This window comes from Crinia signifera, chromosome 6 (genome assembly GCF_055691185.1).
Source record: "Crinia signifera chromosome 6, ASM5569118v1, whole genome shotgun sequence".
NCBI classification, from domain to species: domain Eukaryota; kingdom Metazoa; phylum Chordata; class Amphibia; order Anura; family Myobatrachidae; genus Crinia; species Crinia signifera.
Genome location: NC_139222.1, coordinates 260,578,556 through 260,601,433, shown reverse-complemented (window position 1 = coordinate 260,601,433; position 22,878 = coordinate 260,578,556). Strand labels below are relative to the sequence as shown.

General features: G+C 47.0%; 1 protein-coding gene across 1 annotated transcript in view; it reads right to left on the bottom strand.

The window, feature by feature from the left end:
• STK32C (serine/threonine kinase 32C) overlaps positions 1-22,878 on the bottom strand; it is a 276,484-nt gene that overhangs the window by 65,742 nt on the left and 187,864 nt on the right. The gene's annotated exons all lie outside the window — the stretch shown is intronic.

Here is a 22,878-nt window from a genome sequence, read left to right as displayed (position 1 = left end):
ATGGGAATCGCGTCTTTAGAGCCATAAATCACAGCATTTGCATGAATGGAGCTTAATGGGGGTGGGGCTTAATGATGGCATGCAGGATAAATCTAGTCAGGCAATGGCGACACGCGGGACCACGAGCGGAGTGATCCGTGCTTCATTTCTAAGCCATCAAATGGGACTGTAACTGCCCTGTGTGTATGCACCATTATAGAACCCCTAAAATATCTTGCTACATAAGTCAGTTACTAAGACGGCACCTTGAGTGACCAGTCAGTAAAAATCAGAGGGTACTTATGTAGTATCTGGGCGCCCGATTTTATAATCGGGTCGGAAAAATCGCATCGAATCGAATGCGATATCGCATGCGATCCGATGCGATTTTCCATAGGATTCAATGTTAACATAGTCCTGTTCATTTCCCCACTATCCAAGTGGGCATAGAGTTGATTTTCTAAAGCGTGGCGAGCGCAGCGAGCCACCGAGCCCGAGCCCGAAGCGTGGCGAGCGCAGCGGATTACTTAAAATGTTTTCGTGTCCCCTCGCGGGGCTCGCTGCGCTCGCCACGCTTTATAAAATCAACTCTATGCCCACTTGGATAGAGGGGAAATGAACAGGACCTTGTTAACATTGAATCCTATGCAAATTCGCATCGCATGGGATATCGGATGCGATTCGAGCGATTTTTCCGAAAATCGTGTCGAATCGCATCTGATTGTATGCCTTAAGGTAAGGCACACAATCACAAAATCGGGCGCCCAGATACTACATAAGTACCAATCAGAGGGAGCAGGTGTTACTTGTGCAGATATAATTAGATTTGGGTGGGGTTTTACTTCAAAGTGAGATCTATATTGCAGTGTAAAAATAAAGCAGCCAGTATTTACCCTGCACAGAAACAAAATAACCCACTGAAAGCTAAATGTATACCTGCCGTGCACATGGTTTTGTCCATTTGAGAAGGAATTTGCCTTTGCGAGTGAACCAGAATAAGGGCCACTGCCCGATTCGTCCATATTTGCAGTGCCAAGTTAAGTCAGCCTAGCCTTAACCACAGCATAACCCTGAAATCATAATTAAAGCCTATTAACAGTCCCTTGCTAACATTCAAAGTGTCTACATTATGTCTTGTAGACATTCTCTCATTGTCAAGATCGCCGACATTCTCTCAACGTCAATGTTCGTGTGTGTGAACATTCTGAATGTCATCATTATGAATGTAAAACCATTCTGGGGCTCCAGGTACGCAAATAAATGTGAGTTGGTGTATTCCATGTTCCAGGGCAAATCTGAGAGATCGGTCCAGCTGTATTTTTTGCTATATACGGGTCATCCATAGAAATAATACCATTAATTTGAATTACTATAACGCCGAATGAGGCATCATCCATCAAGTGTGCTACTCATAGACAACACTTCTATCCAGAAATATCACTCCTCCAAGCTGCAGTACACAGAGCAACGGAGGAGGTTCGTTATTGCTCAGAAAAACATTCATTACCGCACACTGACAGATACTTAATATGAGTTTTACAGCGCACGCCAGCAATAAAACATTCTGTCAGCAAATTAATTGGAAAAGAGCAGAGTTTCAAGGTGCATAGTCTGCCAATGCACCTGCTGGTATACCCAGTGGGGGAGAATGGGACGTGTCATGCCTACTCACTGATACACAGTGGTTGTGTTCATCCGAGTTAGGATGACTGGAATCAAAAATGTAATTAACATATTTCCAATAATATAAACTCATAATAATCACTTGCTATCTGGTCCAAAAAAACTTCTACGAGGTCTGTAAAAATCACTTAAAATGTCTCAGATTAATGTACTGTATATACATATACTTGAGTGTGTTTTTTTTTTTAAGCACTACTGCGGGAAGCCATCACAGTGTGAGTGTCACATCACATTCAGTGACACTCACATGACGACTCGAGACTGAGAGACATACCTAACAACGTGAGGAAGCCGGGTGACACAGTCACTCCGCCGCGGCGCTCGCTGGGAGGAGGAGTGAGGCAGGACAGTGGACACAGACTTGTTAGTGTCACTGTGTGACGTGCCCGACTCCTCCCTGGCTACGGCGCTGCCATGTGTGACACACGCCCGCCTGACAGCAGTGCCAGTGACACCGTGACGTGCATGCTGCTGCGGCTGCCTGTCGGACTTGGACGCCGGCCCGGCGGTGAGCTGCCTCCTGCCTGTGGTGCCGCGCTGCGCAGCAGTGGCATCAGTTGGTTCAGTATATTTACTGTAAGTTCGGCAGTGGGGTGGGCACAGTTGTGTTGTCTCTTGTTGTCCAGACCAGTCTGTCCAGTCCAGAGTCCGTGGCCGGGCAGCACACAGCCGCAGCCTGAGCCCACAAATCTGCAGTGCGGCTGCCTGTGTCCAGGGTCATTATCATTATCTGTCCCACTGTCACCACCAGTCCAGAACTCTAGCGAGAGTCCTGCGAACCCAGAGGCCCAGGTCACCTGCTGGGCGATCTGACGTCACGTCACTGTGCCCTGTCCCAGGCCCCCAGCCAATCTCCCTGCTAGTTATTACTTACATTATTACAAAAAACAGTAATAATTGAATGCAGTGACAATAATTTATGATAATAAAGAGAGGACACATAGTCCTACAGATACAACCGGCCCTTTGAGGGTGACCAAACTGCTGATGCGGCCCCCGATGAATTTTAGTTTGACGCCCCTGATCTAGAAGATAATGAGATACAATCTGATTGGTTGCTATGGGAAACATGCCGTGGCGGCTCCAGAGGAATGGGCTGCAGCACAGTTTAAAATTCAAATAGAAGAGCCACACCCACTGCCAGTGAGCCAGTTTTGAATGGCAGTTGGCGTGGATCCCCTATTTGAATTTTAAACTGGTCTGCAGCGCCAACTTTGGATCTTCCTCCGGCAGCATCCCATCTTCAATAAAAATCCCATCTTAGTTAATTTGCCCGTGATTCTGAGGTAGACAATGTCTAGATCGAAAGTCAACACGACATACAAAATGTCGACACAATAGGTCAAAATGACTATAGTCAATGCATGACAAGGTCAACATATGTTTTTAAGGATTTTTATTTTTTATTACTTATTCACACAGCCCCATGCATGTGTACTCTTTTTGGGAGCCATGCCAGGAAACACGGTACACTAATTGGGGTTCACGTGTTCAGGTGGTGACATTGACACCAAAACAGTGAAAACCTCATGTCGATATTTTCATTTGTTGACGTTTTCCACACTGACCTTTTTCCAGTATCAACTAAAGCTGGCCATACATCTACAGATCGATTGTCAGATTGGGCTGGTTGCAACAAAAACCTGGTAATGGATGAGAGTAAATGACAGTTGACCATTTGCTTTGAAATGCTGGAAAACTGCCAAAAACACACTCATCCATTACCAGGTTTTTGTTCCAACCAGCCCAATCTGACAATCGATCTGTAGATGTATGGCCACCTTAAGACAATGTCGACCAAATATACCACACCTGTTTCTGGCATAGAATTAATTAAGCTTTGATTAGGCTTGGATAGAATAGGAACTACTAATTTGAACGTATATATTTATTCTTAATGATTACAATCCTTGGAACAACTACATCACATTGGGTATTATGACTATAGGTAGGACTGGGGAACAGTGGAAACCCCCAATTGGGCCCCACTGCCTTGGGGTCCAACTCCTCCTCTAGGAATCAGGTTACAAACTGTGCAGTTGAATTATACATTATATATACATTATGTCACCTTATTCTGCACAGGACTATGGTACAGTGCATTGTTGTTATTACTCCCCCTGGGGGGTACGCTGCAGACCGGTTGTGGGTACTTGAAAATAATACTAGTAATGACGGAAGAAGAGGCTTCCATAGAGATGAACAACGTTGCGTCACTTCTGGTTCCGGCTGCAGCATCATCAGCGTCTCCTCGTGCTTTTGCCTGACCAGCAATCCACTGGGAACTGCCCTCAGATATCAGCGTTCATCTGCCCAGTGCTGACATCAGTGGAAGAAGCAACACAATTAATCCTACAGGCATTAGCGGGAACCCCGGAGACAGTACACCGTGTAGACTCCATGGTCCCTGGCATTACAGTGCAACATGTGGGTGCTGCAAAGAAGAGTAAGAGATATCCAGATCTGCAGTGTGAGAGCAGTAACAGCATAAGAAAACAGTGGAAGGAACAAGGGGGATACCCACCTTTAGGGATACCCAAACAGCAGGATGGGAGGAGTGATCTTAAGGAGATGACAGTCTGGGTGAGTGGTAGGAAACCACGTGAGGCATGAAAGTCCACCAGTGATGACTCCTGGGGATATCCCACTTAGATAGACTGCAGAGATCCCCCTTCAAATAGATGGCGAACACACCAAAAAGAATCTGTTTGTGACTGCTGCAAAACTGAGTCCCAGAGAATGCTTGGATATGTTATGTAATTCTGTCCCATCATTGTTTATTTGTTTATGCTGCTGTTGCCATTGAACAAATTAAAGGAATGCTCGACTGATGTAGCCTGAGGTAACACATATGAATAGTGTGCTGGAGAGAGGAAAACAAGGAAAGTTGATTTTCGTGATAACCCTGTCTGGAATTTTAAATAAACTTCTTGCTGTTTGTGATGAGACGGCCTGTTGTATCATTCTTACTTCCGCTCCCATACCCAGTGCTGCCCGGGTATAACACTTGTATCACTTATACAGACAGGACAGACTGTGGCACAATTGGCACCACATTGATCCCAGGGTTTAGGGCCTGATTAAGTGACAGGTAGAGACAACACAACCTGCTGATGCCTGTCACCAAAGGAAGAGCTAACTTTAGTGCAGTGGAGGAAGCTATGGAGCAAGGACTCTCTCACGGGCCCAACTTCCACCCCTCACATAGTCATGTGTGACAGCCTCACTGCCGCGGGGTGGTGTGATGAGCACCTGGACTCTGGACTTGCCGGCTTCAGATCTTCACGGCCTCTTCTTGGATGAACCTGTGGCAGGGAATGGCATAACCCAAGGAGGACCCACAAAAGCAACAGTACCACAATTAGCAGCGACAGTAATTTTATTTACCACTACACTGACTGGCCGCTGCAATATTTCAATAAGTTGCAAACGATGTAACAAATACTCAATAAACAGGCATTTATAGTAAAGCATAAAATCAAACAATAATCACTCTCTACTTCAGCCATCAATTTAAATGATTCAAAAATCTAAATATACTCTAACAAATCAATTAACATACACTGCCACAGAATACCAGTCTCTGGCTCAAACCAATGGTCCCTCGTCGACAGGTCCTCAAGCATATAAGGGTATGTCCCTATGATAGTGTGCACACTTATTTATGATTCACAGGGAAGGGTGAATGACAAAAACAATCCTCACTGAGGGGCAGGCAGATTCCCGGCTCAGGGGTAACCTCCTGTTTGTAACTGTAAAACAGGCTGCAGGGGTAGCCTCAATATAGAGCTGTCCTGGACAGGGTGAATCTAGCAGGCACTTCTCTGCCCTGCTTCTGTATCCTTTTACTGGGGTTAGGCAGACATTGTCCTGTCTGTAGAGCTCAATAGGGTACTAGCCTTTGTAGTGGGAGTCTATGAGGTGGCTCTATTTCCTGATATCCCCTTACAAGGGTGCAGATGCTGTCTCAGGGGGACTGAATCAGTACCTTGGGTGTTGCTGGCTTCTGTCACATGAATCTCTGGCTATACTGCTGCATGCTGTCTGGCCCCTCTTCTGGGTGCTGCAGTGTGCTCTCTCTATCTCTTCCTTCTGCTCATACTTGGGACAGCAACCTCCTTTATCTTCCTTTCACATGCCTCAGTGCACTTGTTCCCCCTGTCTTTAGGCAGCACTGTCCTCTTCTCTCTGACACTGGGGTTGTTGCAGAGCTTCTTCACAAAGCTTTTCCCTCTCTCCACATGTCCTCTCTCACACACTGCTGCTGGGATCCCCTCTGACCTCCCAGCTTCCTGTCACATGTGCAGGGGAGCTGGGACTAGCTGACTCTGTTAACCCCTCACAGCCCTGCTGACAGGGGAAAGGACCTGTTCTGGCAGCATTGGCTGCAATGTTAACAATCTGGGGGTACAGGAATAAAAGGGGTACCCCCTGGGGTGCCACATACCTCCATGCTAGAAACTTGCCTGTCCCCAGGCAACCAACCAGGGGCATTAAATCCTGAGTAAAGTCTTTCAATGTCCATGACAAACTATTTGAATGACAACAGAAAACGGTGAACATACACACATTCAACAAATATACATCGCTACCTCTCTGTCACCTGATTATCCAATGTGGGCTCCCTGGGTCAACCATCCCTCCGCCACAGGACTCCCATCCCTCTGCGGTCCAGGTGCGTCACTGTCGTCCATGGATGGTGCCCACTCTCATGGTGTGCGATCGGCTCTAAGCACATCTCGCCTCTCGGTCTTGCTTCTTAGATCTCAGTATCGCCTGCTGGACCCTGAAGGCAAATTCTTCTCCTGATATGGTTGTATATTCTCTGTTCGTTATAGGCTTCCCATTGATGGAACAGGTCTCGGCCTTCTCATCTCTCTTCTGCGTTTCTATCTCAGCCTTGGGTTCGGGTGGTGGCATAGCTGGTTCTGCTCGTTCTTCTTCTGATGGCTCCACTGTCTGTGTCGCAGCCATGTGGACCACCATCTCAGGGCTTCTCTGCAGGTCGATCACCCTGGCATTTGTCTGCCTTAGGTTTGCCACCCGGTAGTCGGCATTGTTCATCCTGGGTATGCACTCCCGCGTAGGCTCAGGGGGAAGGTGAGGCCTGGTCACTTCTTGGCAGTTCTGGTGGACTGCCTCACTCAGCACAAACGGTTTCTCGCTTTCTCTCAGCGGTTCACGTTGCCTCGTGACGTCAGGTTCCGGTGGGCGGGGCATCTGTTCCGGTGCAGGAGGGTTGGCGGTAAATCTGTCACTCTTGCCATTTGTTGTCCTGTTGTGCTGGTAGCCTTGCTGATGGTACTGTGGAGGCTCTTTATGGTGCGGGTTGCGCCAATGTTGCTCTGGAACGTGTCTGTTGCTGTGCACCTGGATTCCATTTGGACCGGTCACGTTGGCGGCCTTGGTGCCTCTCCTCCCGTTCACCAGTTCAAACTCTACGGCTTCGCCATTTCTCAGGCTCCGGAAGTTGTGTTCAGGGTCGGCATGCTGAATGGCGGTGTAATGCACATACACGCTTCGCCCGGTATCTGTGCGTTGAATGAAGCCATACCCGCGTGGTACGTTGAACCACAGGACACGACCTGACATTCTTCTTGGGCCGGTTCGCGGTCTATCCCTTGACTGTATCACACCGTTCTGAAACACTGCCGGTGGACCTCCTCTCACGTGTCTTCTCGCAGTCTGTGGGCATACGATGACTCGGTCAGAGGGTAGTCGTTCTGACCTCAATGGGGGATTCCACTGCTGTCTGCGCCTTCTGTCGCATTCGCGTCGCCATCTTCTATGCTCATATTCCTCCTGTTCTATTCTCTGGTCAGCTAGGGTTTTCCTCATCTCCGTCATCATCTTGATGATTCCATCCAGTGCGACAGACATTTCACTGATGGACTGGTCATATGTGGTGGGGTTGCCTTTATGCACTTCCATGTCCGATCCTGTTCGTGACGCCAAGTGTGACAGCCTCACTGCCGCGGGGTGGTGTGATGAGCACCTGGACTCTGGACTTGCCGGCTTCAGATCTTCACGGCCTCTTCTTGGAGGCCGTGAAGATGGGTTATGCCTGTGGCAGGGAATGGCATAACCCAAGGAGGACCCACAAAAGCAACAGTACCACAATTAGCAGCGACAGTAATTTTATTTACCACTACACTGACTGGCCGCTGCAATATTTCAATAAGTTGCAAACGATGTAACAAATACTCAATAAACAGGCATTTATAGTAAAGCATAAAATCAAACAATAATCACTCTCTACTTCAGCCATCAATTTAAATGATTCAAAAATCTAAATATACTCTAACAAATCAATTAACATACACTGCCACAGAATACCAGTCTCTGGCTCAAACCAATGGTCCCTCGTCGACAGGTCCTCAAGCATATAAGGGTATGTCCCTATGATAGTGTGCACACTTATTTATGATTCACAGGGAAGGGTGAATGACAAAAACAATCCTCACTGAGGGGCAGGCAGATTCCCGGCTCAGGGGTAACCTCCTGTTTGTAACTGTAAAACAGGCTGCAGGGGTAGCCTCAATATAGAGCTGTCCTGGACAGGGTGAATCTAGCAGGCACTTCTCTGCCCTGCTTCTGTATCCTTTTACTGGGGTTAGGCAGACATTGTCCTGTCTGTAGAGCTCAATAGGGTACTAGCCTTTGTAGTGGGAGTCTATGAGGTGGCTCTATTTCCTGATATCCCCTTACAAGGGTGCAGATGCTGTCTCAGGGGGACTGAATCAGTACCTTGGGTGTTGCTGGCTTCTGCCACATGAATCTCTGGCTATACTGCTGCATGCTGTCTGGCCCCTCTTCTGGGTGCTGCAGTGTGCTCTCTCTATCTCTTCCTTCTGCTCATACTTGGGACAGCAACCTCCTTTATCTTCCTTTCACATGCCTCAGTGCACTTGTTCCCCCTGTCTTTAGGCAGCACTGTCCTCTTCTCTCTGACACTGGGGTTGTTGCAGAGCTTCTTCACAAAGCTTTTCCCTCTCTCCACATGTCCTCTCTCACACACTGCTGCTGGGATCCCCTCTGACCTCCCAGCTTCCTGTCACATGTGCAGGGGAGCTGGGACTAGCTGACTCTGTTAACCCCTCACAGCCCTGCTGACAGGGGAAAGGACCTGTTCTGGCAGCATTGGCTGCAATGTTAACAATCTGGGGGTACAGGAATAAAAGGGGTACCCCCTGGGGTGCCACATATGCATCAGACAAATAAGGCTTCTGAGTCCCACTGCCTGTCCTGAGACAGAGGGTCATCCAATGGGGCTGCACAGCGGAAGCCGTACAAGGTAAAGCACCATGGGCTCTGTGTGTGACTGTAAGTAACAGAAGCCAATGTGCTGGTCTCACATTATCTGCTAGGTGTGGGGCTTTCCAAATTTTGCACATTTGGACACTTGGATCTACATTAGGGGGTCTTTGTAGCAACTTTTACATAAAGCCACAGATGGAATACCGCCAATAGACACAGCTGCAGGTGCTCATGTGTCAGGCCCTAAATGCGCTTATGCTGAATTTTATTTTCTCGAAATAAACTAAGCTGTCTCTTTCCCCAGAGCTGTACGCTGAGACAGTTTGTCTAACATTTACCGCATTGTGAGAGCAGTACAGGGTCAGTAAATATCGCTATGGCCGTGTGACTAAGCAGATCAATTGGATGCATCAAGCACAAATCATGTGACTTCCTAGCGGTCCCAGTGGTCAATAGGAACAATAGGATCACAATGTACAGTAGCATGAGTTCATCATAATTCATCAAGACACTTTGTAAACCAGTAAATACCCATAATGCATTATTGCTTACTGTGATGCATGAGAAAGGCCTGGCAAGGTTTGGAACACCGAGTACAATAAATACAGAGACATTTGCAGAATTAATATCTTTGGATCAATGGCAGTTGCTACAACATCATAGTCAGGATCTTCAAGGATTTCAGCTAGCACCCAAGGCATGCTCAGGAGGACAAATGATGTACCAATGAGTAACTAACCTTAGGCATGTTCTGCGTGAAGATCATTATTCCAGCTATCAACAGACAACACTGATTTGTGCAATTACCGGGGTACTAAGCAGCTTCTGACATTCATTATCTGTATATCTGAACTGTTGCTGATACTGATGGGTGTGGATAGACTTTGGGAAATTTACTAACATTACTGTGTATGAACGCCTATGAAGAATTTACTAAGCTGCCGTATTCTCAGGATTTGTATTTTTCGATGGTGAAGTGATTCAAAATTGGCTGCCACATACGAATGAGCCTGAAGCCTGAACAGATCAGTGGTTCCTAAACCACAAATGTTAATCAGGTCAGACCATACATTTGACCTAAATAACCATGGTGGTTTCGGGAAACCACAAAATTCCCATGGCTATTTAGAGTGGGGAATCCCTCCCTGTTCTAAATAGAGAGAGCTGACAGGTCAGTGGAGCTCAGCCAATCAGGGGAGTGCTGCTGATGTGGTGCTCCATGATTGTTCTTAGGTCCTGCAGTGACAGGAGTCATGCGGGGACCGGGATTCAGGGGAAAGAAGCCCATGGGCTTACTTCAGTTCATAAAGACCAGGTTCTTGCATTTTTTTTTAATTTATAACCCCCTGGATGCCTACATGGGCAGAAGAGGACAGATCTACACCGGATGGATGGTAAGTATAATTTTTTCACAGGTGCCCTTTTGGACTTTCTATTGGACAGGTGGAGCAAACCTACAGGCTCAAAATAGATAGGTATGTATGTATGTATGTATGTATGTATGTATGAAGTGTGGGTAAAATTGTACTATTCAGTGTCGGTGTCCATTCTTTGCGGTATTGGTACAAAACTTAATAGTTATGTTTACTCTTTGTTTAACCCTTTCATTTTACACTAGCAGCCTGGCGCCCACTGCTCAGGGACAATGGGGATAGCCACGAGCTTCAGCCCAGGCCGGGGGTGCCCTGGAGGAACCCTTTTATTGGGAGACACCGGGGTGAGTGGACCACCCGGTCATGGCTGACCAGCCACATAGGTAATGCTTTGGCCACAGGACCTTATATAATAAGTTTCCCCTAGCTGTGGAAATAACCTGATGGCTGTTTGAGCCCGATGCTGGTTTCCAAAATACAGGGGGACACCATGACTTTTTTCCCCTGTATTTCTGCAACCAGCACCGGCCAAAAACGGGTCCCTCCTGCATGCCCCGCCCTCCCCCCAGCATCTCCCTTACTTACCGTTAATACCGAGACGTATGGCTCTTCAGGTAGGGGGCGGGGCTAAGATTACGCGAACCACATAATTTTAGCCCCGGCGTCTACTCGTAGACGGGTAAATTGCAGTATTTACTGTACTGAGAGTGGGGCTTGACGACATCGAGATCAGACCCCGCCACCCTAAAGTGCCCCTGTCAGTCTCTTGTGCGGTGGGTACCCTTATATCTCCCACATTGCAAATGCTTAAACAAAAATATTCACCAGTGAAGAAAAAAGTACCGAAAAAAATGAATGTGTGTATTTAAATATTTGCAGGAAAGGCTACAAGTATTTGAATCTGGTTTGAAAGTTAAAATGTGGATGTTTGTTCAAGAACGATATTTCTCTAGATTTAAAAGCCAGACCTAGAAGCGGGCAGGAGATGCGTAAGAGGAAAGAAGAACAATTACAAAGGATCCAGGTTTTTACAGATTTCTTTTTTTTTTTGTTAAAGAGCTGCAGGCGGACAGACATTTGTTGTTTGTTTTACAGAAGAAATACAGTATATCTGTGGGAATTGTTATACAGATGTAGTATTATTGTGTATCACTCCATTTCTGTGCAGTAATAGAGAAGACGTGTACTGATACTGACCAGAAGATAACCGTTATAAGCAAATAAAATGAAGAGAGAGAACAGGTTGCATATCCCTTGTCCAAAATGCTCGGGACCTCGAGCATTTTGGATAAAGGATTATTTCGGAATATTTTTTTTTTTATACTCACCTGGTCCCCTGGTGGTGTCCCGAAGGTCCCCAATATCCACGGTGTCCCCTAGCATCAACGGCGGCCTTCGGATTCCTCTTCAGAGGTGAAGAGGAGTCCGATGGCTTCCATGGACACCAGGGGACGAGGTAAGTACAAATAAAGGTGCGGCGGGTGACAAAGAAGAATTCTGAAAACCTACAGTTTTTGGAATATTTCGGATATGGGATATCCGGATAACGTATACGCAACCTGTATTAATCTTTTGGACAGTATGCAGATAATGAGCGCGGATAACAGGAAGCCCATAGAGGAAAAGGTCAAACAGGAACTGTTATGAATTGATCATTTAATTAAACTCACTGTAGCTATGATATGGAGGTGATTCAGATGTGCACGCTATAGCTGTAGCACGGCCTCTCTTGTAAACCTATGCTAGTGCTGCAGCTGATGGGCTGAGGATGTGGACACCTGTTTAGTGCCCCAGCTGCCTGCATAACGTGGAGAAGCGGGCACCCGTTACTGCCTCATGTATTAACACCACCCCCCTCGCCGATAAGGAGAGCCATTATGCCCAGCGTTAACGGCTCCCCTTATGGGCGCCCCCTCAGGCCTGCGCATTTTAACAAAAAGTCCCTGTCTCCCCGCGGCTGGCTTACTGCCAATGTGCGAGATCTCGCTTTTATCGCAAGATCTTGTGAGCAGCCCGGAGCCAGCAGCAGGATTAGACAATGAGGCGCATTTTTACACTGTACCTACACATTTCAGGAATAAATGTATCAATGGATTAAAAAAATCAAACTATGTTAAACTATGTTCTACAGTTCACTCCGGGGTCAAAAACTTCCCCCCACTAGTTAAAAACGGACTTATGAACTGCGCTGCACATGAACAAAACAGTACACAAACATAGTAGCACATAAAATACTTTCACTTTTCATTTTCTTAATGCCGGCCTGGAGAGATGCCACAGCAACAACACTGGAAAACCTCCAGAACATGGCGTGAGGTCACACGAGAGGAAGAGGTTAATTTAATATCTAAAAATACAGTTTTCATTTTACATGACATGATTGCTTATATTTCAATATTGACTTCAGAGTGATGTAATTTTTTTTTTTGCAATGGATTTTTCTTCAAGTACTTGGATTGATTGAATGTGCCGCTTAATGCAAATGAAATGGAAAAGTTTATATGACTTATGTATGAGCCTAAAGGCATATTCGGGTAGGTGAATCCATACCTCCAATAAAAACGTTCGCTCTAATTAAGTTCTTAGGCAAAACTTTCCCTTTACTGAGTAGTTCCCAAACATTTTTGAACCACGTTCTCCTTGAGAACTTTGTGAGCATTTTGTTCACGTCACTCCTAGGAAAAAAATAATTTTATGGATAAATTTGGCAGAAAATATGAAATTATGTAAATTGTGCAAAGCTGCCATCAGTTATGCGGTGGTGCACTGTTGTGCTTCTGATTGTCCAAATAGGGATGGCCATCGTTGCCTTTGCCATCGATGGTTGCCATCGATGACAAAAGTGCAACTGACCATCGATAGTGCAGAAATATGCAATGGATGACCATCAATGTTTTTACATATCAATGGTCAACCATTTGCATGGATTGATTGGTCTGTGGGACAATCAAAATGTTGGGCCGGGGGCGGAGCTATGTTCTGTGTCCCGGCACCTTGGGGAAAAAGCAAAAACGAAACTATTTGATTAAGCTTGACATCGATGGTGGGAAACCATCTGGTTCTCCCCTATCGATGGCAAAACTATTCAACATCGGCCATGAATCATCAAGGATTTATAATCATCGATGGTCGATGGCCATCCCTATGTCCAAATGTTTTATGGATGGCAGCCACTAACATTTGATTTACCCACCAACCCAGGGCACTTCTTCAAGAGCTTGCATGAAGCATGGTGAGGGAAGCAGTACACTAATTGGGGTCACATGTGGTCTAATACTGAAATTGACACCCAAAAAAACCCCAAAACTTGTGTTGACCAATTTTGTGCTGAACATTTAGATGTTGACCTTTTCACTGTGTTCACCTTTTGTACCAGTGGACTTTTTCAAGTGTCTACCATTTACATATTGATCTATTGACCATGACAACCCCTTGCATGTCAACCATATGCATACCCCCAAACATTTAGAATGAGTGATTCAGGGCCTGGCATTGATACAAGGGGCGTGGCTTTGTGGGACTGTAGCAGTCACAAGCCACACCTCCTGTTTTCATTACTATGGAGTTATAGCCAGAACTATGCAAGCTGTTGGCATGCCCCTCCACACTGCCCCACCCCACCATGGGACACTGCAGCTCATTGATGGGACTGAGGGACAGTCCCAAAAATGGAACTGTCCGCAAAAATTGGGTTAGTCCTAAAGTCGAACCTGATTATCCCAGGGAGGGGTCACACGCACTGGACTGTGCATCGGGTCGGACGGGATGTCTACATGTGTGATTTGTGCTGATTTCATAGTGTTTGGGGGCCTTAATACTGGTCAACTCAATGGTCTATCTTAAAATATCCTTACCAGTACATTTCCAGCAATCAGGGTCTAATCTAATTTAGGACAGTCACTATATATATATAGAGAGAGAGAGAGAGAGAGAGAGAGAGAGAGAGAGAGAGAGAGAGAGAGAGAGAGAGAGAGAGAGAGAGAGAGAGAGAGAGAGAGAGAGAGAGAAAGAGACATATTGTATCATTTCTCTCTGTCTCTAGTTCCACACTCAGATTCAATTAGCCTTGAGTTGAGATGCGCAGTCTGTTCCCGCAGGTAAAGTGCCCTGAGCTATTCAATTACAGTCCCAAGATCAATCCTCAAGCAGCCCCCAAGGCAGCAATTAATGTTTCGGTACTTATGTACTAACTGGGCTGCCGATTTTGAAATCGGGTCCATCGCATCGCATCCGACCATATCGCATGCGATGCGATGGACCCGATTTTTCCATAGGATTCAATGTTAAAATGGACTGAGTCCATTTTAACATGGAATTCAATGGGAAAAGGGGTCCTTTTCATACCCCTACTATCCAAGTGGGCATGGAGTTGGATATAAACCTGTGGCGAGCGTAGCGAGCCACCGAGCCCGAAGCGTGGCGAGCGTAGCGAGCCCCGCGAGGGGACACAGAATACCGTCCCCTCGCGGGGCTCGCTTCGCTCGCCACGCTTCGGGCTCGGTGGCTCGCTACGCTCGCCACAGGTTTATAAGCATCTACATGCCCACTTGGATAGTAGGGGTATGAAAAGGACCCCTTTTTCCCATTGAATTCCATGTTAAAATGGACTCAGTCCATTTTAACATTGAATCATATGGAAAAATCGGGTCATCGCATCGCATGCGATATGGTCGTATGCGATGCGATGCGATATCGCATCGCATCTGATTGTATGCCTTAAGTTAAGGCATACAATCAAAAAATCGGCAGCCCAGATAATACATAAGTACCAATGTTTCTCTCGGCTCACCCCCTGACTGTTAACATCTCCTCAGCATCTAGAACAAACCTGGAAAATGTGTGTCCCATGTGTGTTTCTGTCAGATGTGTGTGCCTGTGTGTTCTATATATGTGTAGCTATTGGTCCTTTGTGTATTAGTGACACGGGAGAGGTGGGGGACCCAGTTTTAGATGCTTTTTAACAGGATATCTTAAAACATATTGGCACATTAAATGCTATAATTTTGTTTTTATTCATCATTAAAAATATATAAACTATGGTGACATTTACGGAAACCTTTGAAAATTCCTTAGAAAGGTTAGGGTCCCAGGCCATTCAGGTTACTTTACCCTACTAACACTTCTTAACTCCTACCTCTACCACTGTTAGATAATCATACTGTATATCTTATTTCTAGAAGATGGTTTTTGGTGATGACCCCTTTTTCTCCCTTCATACTTAACCAAAATCAATAAATGAGGAACCATTATAAGGATTAAGTTCTCCTCTTCTGACGACTTGTTTATTGCACATTGTATTGTTTGTTTAAAAATCAAGATTAAAAATTGACTTTTGGGCCATTCGAATTGTCAAAATTAGCCGACAGGCGGTATTTCATGACCTACATCCACTAGGGCATGGTGGGAGAATAAAATAGTGTGCTGAGTGCAGCGAGGCACCGTGCCCGAAACATGGTGAGCACTGTGCTATGATTTAGTTAGAGATGTGCAGGCTCTGATGTCAAAGCAGGATCTTATTGGCTATCAACTGTCATGTGATTTGGGATAGCCAATAAAATCCTGCTTTGAAATCAGAGTAAATCAGAGTAAGGGGGCGATTCTCTAACACCGTTATCTGGGTTTTTACCGCATTTCTGTATGTTCTGTCCCCCCTCCGTAGTGTCACCACTGCGGAGGGAATCGCTGGCGATTCCCTGCAGAAGCCTATGGGCTTCTTACCGCAGCGTTGTGTGAGGGATCCGTCACGGATCCCTCCCAGCCTGCCCTGCGGCCGGTGCATCACAGACCCCGAAGTCCAGCACCGGTGCCGCATCGCAAGGGACAGCTCTTATCGCAAGAGCTATCCCTGGCGTTAATGACCACATATGTTAGAGCATATGTGGTTATTAATAATGCGGTGCCCGGCGATACAGGGCAGCGGGTGTTAGAACATCCCGCCCTAAATCAGAGCCTGCACATCTCTAGTTTTAATGTTTATATTGACTGTGTTGACATTCGGGGTACAATAAAAAAAAAAATGTTGACTCTTTCAATGTCGACCTTACCCATGTCGACCTAATGACCCTGTTGACCTAAATGCATGTCGACCTAATGCTTGTTGACCATAATGTTGGTGACATAATGATCCATACCCCTAGTAACATGGCACATATTGGTACCTAGACGCACACACAGATTATCATGAGAAACTGGCACACTACAAAGACAACATTTCTTCGGTACAAGACTGCGACCAGATGGCTTTACTATGGCAGGACTGTCGTATTCTCTGCTCCGCAGTCATAGATGAGAAACATTATGGCAAATCATGGATTGCATCTTCTCTGGCAGCGAGGAGGAGAACTGGTGACGTGCGGCAGTAGGATTCTCTCGTATCTCTGCCCTTGTCTCTCTACTAAGCCCATTGACAAGTCAATACACCCGAGCCATAAGCCAATTTGTATTCTTATAAGTTAGCTTCAGCGCTCGATTTCCAAGACCATTCTGGGTTAGATGCAGTGTACAGTACAAGTCAGCTGTAATCACACCCACATTGCATGAATGCAGACAAATGCAGATACGCATTCACTGAAAGAGATGCACAGGTGTATGAGCCCTCATCACCTCTAAACCATACTTGCTGTCCTTTGGTTTCTCATCTCTGGGATGGTGAGGGGGGGGGGCCCTGTAATCTCTAAGAGAAATCTCCTGAAAATCCGGTCCCCCTCCCGGAATCAGGGGGACCCCCACTGAGCCCCCCGATCGCGGCATTTAAATGCTGCAATCCGTGGGTCTCAGAGGAGGGGGGCAGAGCTAAAATGGCACAATCGTGTCATTTTAGCCCCGTCCCCTCCATGGACATCAGTTATTTTGGCTATTTGTCATAATGGGGGTGGGGCTTAATGAAATCACTGTTTAGCCCCGCCCCCCAAACTCGTAATGAAAGATTCCTCTCTGGGATTCTCCCGGAGAGGATTTTTTGCAAGTCGGCAACCCTGATATATATATTTTTATCTCATCCACAGAACACTAGTTCATTTTCTATTAGATTTCATGCTATTACACCATGTAGCTCTGTATATTGGGCCTCATTCTGGTTGGCTCGCAAAGCAGCGTTAGCTCGCTGCTTTGTGAGATTTGTAGCACCGCCCATCGTGCGCCTGAACGCTTGCCACTCTCAGCTTCGCGTGGGTGCCCGTGGAATGATTACTGAAGCGCCTTAGATTAGCGGGGCCCTGCTCCATGAACAGGGTGACATCAGCTGCCCACCCACAGAGGGCTGGTAGCCACCCCCGTTCGCATGGAGACGCTAAGGAAGTTTGCGCAGGCAGTGAGCATCAGTCGCCATTTCATATTCACATCGTAGCGAACTGATCAGAATGAGAACCTTTGTGTATCCTATGCATTATTGCCAAGTCGCCCGAAACAACAGGGCAACTCAAGGTACAAAGGGGGTTATTCTGCTTCACTCGCAAAGGCACAATCACTCTCTAATGGACAAAACCATGTGCACTGCAGGTGGGGCTGATGTAACATGTGCAGAGAGAGTTAGATTTGGGTGGGGTTTGTACTTCAAACTGATATCTGTATTGCAGTGTAAAAATAAAGCAGCCAGTATTTACCCTGCACAGAAACAATAAAACACCAAAATCTAACTCTCTCTGCACATGTTACATCTGCCCCACCTGCAGTGCACATGGTTTTGTCCATTAGAGAGTGATTGTGCCTTTGTGAGTGAACTGGAATAACCCCCAAAGTGAGCCGGGGGGACTGGTGATGCGTTTTGAGTTGGATAACGTCATTGCAGTCATCCCCCCTCCAAATCCAGTAATTGCAGCATTGCGTAATAAGGGTATGGCCATAGGCGGGCGATTCAGAATCCCTCGTTGCGGGCCCAATTCGCTCCCGCGTCCGACGGACGGGTTGGCGCATGCACGAATATGCGCATGTGCTAACCCTTCAGCGAGTTTCTCCCTTGCAGGCTCAATGGCAAGCCCATGCCTGTTTGGGGGCGGGTGGCTGACATCACATGATGCCAGTGCCCGCCCCCTTTTTCGACCATCTCCGTCCAGGATGAAAGAAGTATAGGCTTACTTTTATCCATGAACGGAGCAAAAATCATTCGATGATGAGCGACCATCTAATGACTCTTCCTCTGCGCATGCGAGGGGAGGTGTGAGCGTGCACATCCAATCGCATGCTAGTGTATTCGGGTGGGCGGTGTTTACATGCTCGCGAGGCAGCGAATATGCGCTGCCTCCCGACCAGGTCTGAATCAGGCCCATAGTGACACTAGCCCAGCGCTGTGCCTATCCTCCTTGCCTGCACCATGATCATACCTCCCAACATGACCCATTCCAGGAGGGACAAGATGCTCTGTTCCTGGACTTCCATGCCAGTGGCAGTTGCAGGGCTGCAGCACAGTCCAAATTTCAAATAGGGGAGTCCCAACAACTGCCACCCCAAACACCATAGTCCAGGACTCACTGGCAGTTGTGGCTCCCCTATTTGAATTTTTGACAGTGGTGCAGTCTCACCTCTACAACTGCCACTGGCAAGGAAGTCCAGGAGCAGAGCATTTTATCCCTCCTGGAATGGGTCATGCTGGGGGGTATGCCATGATGTCATCTCTGGGGTAGAGACATTAGCGTTTAGACTCTCTGTAGGAATAAGGCGTGCCAATGATGCACTGTTACATAAGCCTCCTGTGTAAGAACACTGCAGAGCTCCCAGCAAAGGAAATATGTTAATTGCACTCTTCTGGAAATATTTGGCAAGAGCGTGGAACAGACGGAGCGGATCAGTTGGTTACTGTGTGCAAAGAACCCACATGAAACAGAAGCCAGGGAGGGCTGGGTAGTGTGAAGTGTGGGGTTTGCCAGGCAGACTACTTTGCAGAGCATATTTCTACAGTATCTCCCGACCGGCTCAGCGTTTCCACGTATGCACAGAGCGATGTGAATATAGACGTTTGCTTCGTTATATACTAGTAGCTGGATTGAAGAAAGCACCGACCAGCAGCCAATTGTTAAACGGAAAGGCATTAAATGAACTAAGCCGTCAGCTGGTTTTGGAAGAGAGAAGCCTCCGCCGGGCGCTGCAGCACATGAGGGATTTGGGGAAGAGGGGAAATGGTTTGCTCGGGTTCCAGTTTTACTCCAGAACCAAGTCTACTGTCCTGGGCCCATAGCCGAACTTCTACTCCGTATTCTCTTTCTTCCGCGTGTGTAATAATTGCTGGGGAAATTTACACCAGTATACTGCAGCTTTTTATGATCTAGTACTTAATTACATTGGCTTTTAAACAAACAATGGGGGTTATTCAGCTTCAGTTGTAGTTTTGCCAAAAATCACAAAACTATAACTGTACTCTCTGACAGTGAGGGGCAGCCCAGCACAGGACAAGGCCGCCATGCATGCTGTGTCCCTCCACAGCTGATGAAGCTCCCATAAGCGAAGCGTACGCTGACCCGTCAGCTATTTGTTGTGACTCCCCACATACCGATGTTTAATAATTTGTGAATTGTAACCAGTAGAGCTTTGCCTTACAAGCGTGCGCCAGTCGCCAATGGGCACGCCAGGTCAGAGACGCAGTGTTTGACGCTCAGACGGGCTCCAAGCCTCCGGCGCACTACTCAGAGACGCCGCGACTTACCCCGTATCTCAGCGGGAGGTGTTTGCGAATCTGTGTCACTGACTGTGTTGGCACGGTGGTCTGACTGTGAAAGTGGCAGCTCACATCAGACACCGTCCACGCAAGGCATCAGAAGCGCAACCCTAGACCCGGGACCCGCCACTGACTCACAAGCGGGCTCACACATATCACAGTTATTATAACCTGTAATAAATTAGTGCATAGGCAAAGCTGGATAAACAAATCAGTCTCCAATAACAGAATTTATTCTTAGATACGTGGAGACAGACACACTTACAAATAATTTTGTCAATTGGGATACAGTATTGCAGTCACATCGACTAGGATATATTATCCTTTTTAAATCACATTTATGTTTCATGTTTTCTAATGTTTGTGTCTATACTTCGCTACTATTTTTAAATAAATGTAATAAAAGTTACATTTTAGATCAACCATTTTTCTCTGTGCACCACACAGTGACATCCTTTCCTTTCCTTGTTACTATATAAATTTGTGTCCAGTGGTAGCACACCCTCCACTTGTTTCATATATATAATAAAGTATATATTATAAAGAAATAAATATATGAGGGTAAATTCATGTACATCTGTCATACCTAATCCTGTGCGACTGTTCTTAACCCTTCCCCCAATCTCCCCCAAGCCTGTCCCTCCACGCAAAGCGATTGTAAAAACTCGCATTTTTATGGTAGCCCCCCTGCTTGTGCAGCCTATGCAATTCCTCAGTCCGTACACGCCTCCAATGTAAAGAGCCCGCCCACCCGACGCCCATTTGCCAGCACTCAAACTGGGGTCATATTTTCAGCCAGCCCGCCCGATATTCAGATTTCATCTGCTGATGCAGGCTGGCGCACGGCAGACAAGGTGGTGGGGAGCAGGGACAAGGTGCTTCCCACCCATCTCCGCTTAAGGGAGACAGGCAGGCAGTGTGCGGGGGGGGGGGGGGGGCGGGCAAGACAGGCAGCGGCGGGAGCTGGCTGTATGGGCTTTAGACAGAATGGGATGGGCGAGTGTCTCGTGTGCGCGCGTGTCCCATTCTTTTGGACTCTGGCAGCTGGCGGGGGATGACGCATGGCAATACAATCACCAGGAGCCGCTTATATGAGAGTGGCCCCATCTATACCTCTTTCAAGGCTTCCCCTAAATAGGCCGCTGATTCCTGGATATGTTCTGCCAAGGAAATAATCTATTAACACAGTTTTCAGGATTGGAGGCCCTCAGTTATCTGAGATGGCCAACACGCAATAGCCTTGTTCAACCAACAACCAACTATGGGCGAGATTCACCAAACACAAAACCCTGTTTTCTGGGGGGGGGGGGGGGTTACCGCATTTTCATATGCAGCAAAGCCCCACCACCGGGGCTTCCCTGCAGGGGGTTACGCCAGTTCTAGATGGAGTAAGCCCATGGAAGCCTATGGGCTTCCCTTCGAGTCCCCCGCCGCTCCGCGTGCCCCCGCCGATTTGCGCCGCATCCCCCCTCACCTGTGTCCGGGCAGCCTCCTGCTGTGCTGCCCGGACCAGTGATCTCCTCCTGCCTGCATGGCTTCTGGGTGCAGACAGGAGCAAGAGGAGCCCTCTCACAGCTGAGGGTTCAGGGAAAAAGGGGGGACTCGCAGCACATCGCCGGTCATCGCCTTTGCGTTAATATTCGCATATGTTACTGCATATGCGATTATTAACAATGCGAGTGACGGCGATGTGCTGCGGGGGTTATTGGTGAATCCCACCCTATAGCTGGTCACAGTGTGACACCAGCCACTGTGTAAATAGATTTTAAAATATTACTAGAGATGTGCGGCGGCCACTTTTTCGGGTTTTGGTTTTGGTTTTGGATCTGGATCTCCCTTCGTGTTTTGGATCTGGATTGGTTTTGGCAAAACCACCCTTGCGGGTTTTGGTTTTGGTTTTGGATCTGGATTTATTTGGAAAAATGCTAAAAATTGCTAAAATAATAGTTTTCAGGCCTGTTTTTGCCCCTAAAGTGTTATTGAGCTCAATAACATTAGTTTCCACTCATTTCTAGACAATTTTGATCACTTCACAGCTCACAAAACCGTTTTCATTTACTGTAGTAGGGCCATAAGGTTATCCCGATGTAGCTGGATGACTAAGCTAGGCGACAGCAGTGGGCATCACATACATGTGGACCTTACACTTCCAACCTGGCACATGTCGGAAGCAGAGCAGCACTACAGGGGCAGACATTGTGGCAGTTTAATAACCCCCCCCCCCCTTGTAGCTGCACTCCTCTTTTAGAACCTCCACACCATTAGCAAGAGAAGAGAACATTTGATTAGTTTAATATCTAACAAGACCCCTATCTGGCGTGAGGTCACGTGGTTTGTGAAGATACCTCCTTATCAAACTTGATCAGACAGGCTAGGCGTACGTTTTCCATTTCCTCCCTCACCACTTCACCACATTACATGTGTTCCTCCCGAAGGCACGCACTTGGTCTAGTACACTGACCATCAGCAGCTGTTGGGACTACTTCTTCCCAAACATTTATCAATCCATCCATACTATCCCAAAAGGAGGATATACTCTGGATGTCACTGATGACATCTATTCTTCCCCAATAGAGAAGGACCGATCTTCGTTCAAAGCTATACTAGTAGCTGCGCTCCTCTGGTAGAAGATCCAATCAAGTACCAAAACCCCTGTTTGGCTTGATTGAGCACTCTTCCTCATGTTCAGCCAAGGAGCAGTGGGCGTTTCGTGCAGCACTTATTTAGTCTGCAAGGTAGTATCTGATTTTATCAGTTTAATATCTAACAAGACCCCTATCTGGCGTGAGGTCACGTGGTTTGTGAAGATACCTCCTTATCAAACTTGATCAGACAGGCTAGGCGTACGTTTTCCATTTCCTCCCTCACCACTTCACCACATTACATGTGTTCCTCCCGAAGGCACGCACTTGGTCTAGTACACTGACCATCAGCAGCTGT